At 37.9% G+C, this 3,050-nt stretch overlaps 1 long non-coding RNA gene and 1 pseudogene across 1 annotated transcript in view; one reads left to right on the top strand and one right to left on the bottom strand.

Annotated features, from left to right (window-relative positions):
* Positions 1 to 1,206: 1,206 nt before the first annotated feature.
* LOC102755116 lies at positions 1,207 to 2,184 on the bottom strand (annotated as a pseudogene).
* A 517-nt stretch (positions 2,185 to 2,701) lies between these two features.
* The window catches only part of LOC102754932, a 3,865-nt gene continuing 3,516 nt past the window's right edge, over positions 2,702 to 3,050 (top strand). Inside the window, exons 1-2 of the long non-coding RNA XR_435983.2 lie at positions 2,702 to 2,836; positions 2,954 to 3,040. This is a non-coding gene — a long non-coding RNA (uncharacterized LOC102754932). The remainder of the gene's footprint in view (positions 2,837 to 2,953; positions 3,041 to 3,050) is intronic.

Below are 3,050 nucleotides of genomic sequence, written 5' to 3'. Positions count from 1 at the left end.
ATCACACTCAGGACCCTTTGGTGCATAGAATGACACTCTAAGAACTGAGCCACACCAACCAGGGCTGGAACTTCATTTTTAAAAATAATAGTCATCTCTCCAGGTCAATGGATATATCCATGTGTTCTTTTACACACACACACACACACACACACACACACACATTTAGATCCTAGAATCAAGTACTGAATAACTTGGACTAGAAATTGGGCCATATTAACTCACTTTTTAACATACAATTTAAAGTCAATTTTACCAAGTCTATTTTTTAAATGTAAGAGATGTAAGATATGGCATTTTGAAATGTCTTTTAAAAAGCCATATGTGCAATTTTATTGAAGTCTGTACATTTTAAAAAGCAGGAGTTTAATTTTTTAAGTAAATAAAGTGTGCCTCTTTCATATAAAAATAAATAAATTGTGCCACAAAATATTCATTGTAGACACAACATTGTATAAAGATTAAAACTGTTGCAATAGTACTGGCCAGTGTGGCTCAGTTGGTTGAACATTGTCTTGAGCAGCAAAAGATTATGGATTTAATTTCCAGTAAGGACACATGCCCAGGTTGTGGGCTTGGTCCCGAGTTAGGGGCATGCAGGAGACAGCTGATCAATGTTTCTCTCTCTTCTTATTCCTTCATCTCCCTCTAAAAATCCATTTTAAAAACTATTGATAGAGATTAAAATGGTTTATTAACATAAAACAAGAGAGGCAATCTACAAAATCCAAAAAAATTTCCTAATCACATACTTTAACTCACAATTTCTGTATTGACACTAACAAGGTATTTCTCTAATTCAAGACTTGGCATGACAATAAGGCACACTTAAAGAAAATGTTTAAGTTTTTCTTTCTACTCTTCTTAGATTTTTTTTTTTTAATTTGGAAATATTGGGGGACCAGACGGGCAAGTCCAACTCAAGGAGAGGGACTTCCACTGGTGCTCAGGCCGCACCAACCTTTTATTGATGTGGGATACACCCATAGCATAGCCCTTAGGCAGGCAAGTTCCAGTAACACACAGATTAGCTCATCAGCAGACAATTTCCAGTAATAGGCAGACTATCTAATCAACAAGGATTTACATGAGTTAAGGTGGGGAGAATGCTTCAGCTACCATTATCTAGATTAACTGGGTAGTGCACAGCTCCGACCTTTGCTAGGGCTTCAAAGGTCACCAGTTTTTGGGGGTCTCTGTCTATGCTCAGCTAGTGAAGACAACAGGTGGTCTCCAACAAAATTCTCCCCCATCTTCTGATTTTTCAAACTTCTTTTATTTTACAGGCTCTTCAAATTCCATTTGAGTTCAGCTTCTTCATCATTCATTTTAGATGTGCTAGGGCACTCTGAAAAATGCCTTACTCTAGAAGGCCCTGCCCTTTCTGAAGCACAGATGGAATTTGAACGCCAAAGACCTTTATTGGCCTCAGGAGACTCAAGGAAAGCCTCCCATCCTTTCAGCCTTTCCTCCCTTTCTCTTGTGGTCTCCTCTACCTAATAATCTGTAGTTCCATCCCATACTTGGCTAGTGATTTGATGACCGCTTAAACCACCGTCCATCCAGAGTTTGAATACAATAATCAGCTTTCTCTGGTTCCCTGAAGGACACAGAAGCCACACCATCTGGGTGTCTATCAAATAGAAGAAGCTTCCTAATTTGTCCAAACTTCGAACACTCTACTCAAAGATCTCTGATCTCATTTAGCACCAACGGATCATCCTCAAAATCCATAGGATGAAACATATTTTTGATGATGACAACTCGTTCATGGGGCATTCAGATTGACCCATCCTTTCTCTCAAGTCTCCAATCCAATTGCTTTTGTTGCTGAGATAGCTTTTTCTTGTAATCCTTGCACTTCTTCTTCTTCTTAGAGGCATCATATTCTCTCTTCAGTTGAAACTTTGCCACCTGCACATGTAATCTGTAACCTCTAATTTCATTTTCATCCAAAAGTTTTAATGCAAGATCCACAGACTCCCTCTTCAAATAACAGAAAAGCCCATCTCCTTTAAGATTCCCTTGATTATCTTTGTAAAGCTTGACCTTAAATTCTTCTGTTTGAGGATCTCTCATAATAATGCCAAACTTGGACATGAGTTGTATAAATTCATCCAGTGTAATGTCTGGAGGCAAACCAGACACATATACATTTGTATTTCTGCCTTCTTCAACCTCCATCGTGGGTGTCTCCGTACAATTTTTGCAATCACAACTGCTCGTCAAAGTCGTCTTTCTTATCCAAGTTGTTGTGGCTCATGTTGCCGACTTAGCCCAGGGGAATAGCCACGTTGGGCGCCAGAAGTTGGGGTCCAACCCCAGCAGGTCCAGGGGTCCCCAAAGGTGTGGACAGAGTCAGCGAAGAAGGAATGACACAGAGACAGCCTTCAGTTGATCAGCAGCCTAGCCAGGATCTCCAGCCAAGTTCTGTGTCTTAGATTCTATTACAACTTGAGTGCTTGAGTGTTGTTGAATAATAAAATTCAGAAAATTATAAAAATAAAAATTGTAGCCTTGTTTCCAAAATTGTAGCCAAATATTTTACACATGCATACAAACTAAGAGTTTAGTTGTCAAACATTTGTACTTTTATTTGTATATCTCTCATTTGATCATTGTATAATTAAAATTTTAATATTCTCCCCAAATTTCTCTTAGGGTAAAAACATACCATTTATTATATAATATTAATTAAGGTTCTACTTTGTGCTAATTCATTTTCTAGGTGGTGGGTGGAGCAAACTATTTCATTGAATTCGAGGCCAGAGAAACCACATGTTCCAAGGAAAGTAATAAAGAGTTGACTGAAAGTTGTGAGATCAATAAAGTTGGAGTGAGTAGTCATGCAACTCTCTACTTATTCCCTGGATATCTATTTGATATTTTATACATGTTTAAATATTTCATGACTAACACTGTTCTCTATTTTGGCTTTTGTTTTCATGGATAGGAAATTCTAAGATGCACTGCTGATGTTTATGTGGTACCTTGGGAGAATAAAATTGAGTCTACTGTCAAATGTCAATCACCAGGAAAGGTATGTTTCT

The sequence above is a fragment of the Myotis davidii genome, unplaced genomic scaffold (genome assembly GCF_000327345.1).
Source record: "Myotis davidii unplaced genomic scaffold, ASM32734v1 scaffold2344, whole genome shotgun sequence".
Taxonomy (NCBI): domain Eukaryota; kingdom Metazoa; phylum Chordata; class Mammalia; order Chiroptera; family Vespertilionidae; genus Myotis; species Myotis davidii.
Note: the sequence above shows the minus strand (reverse complement) of the source record. Positions and strands in the feature narration are given on the sequence as shown.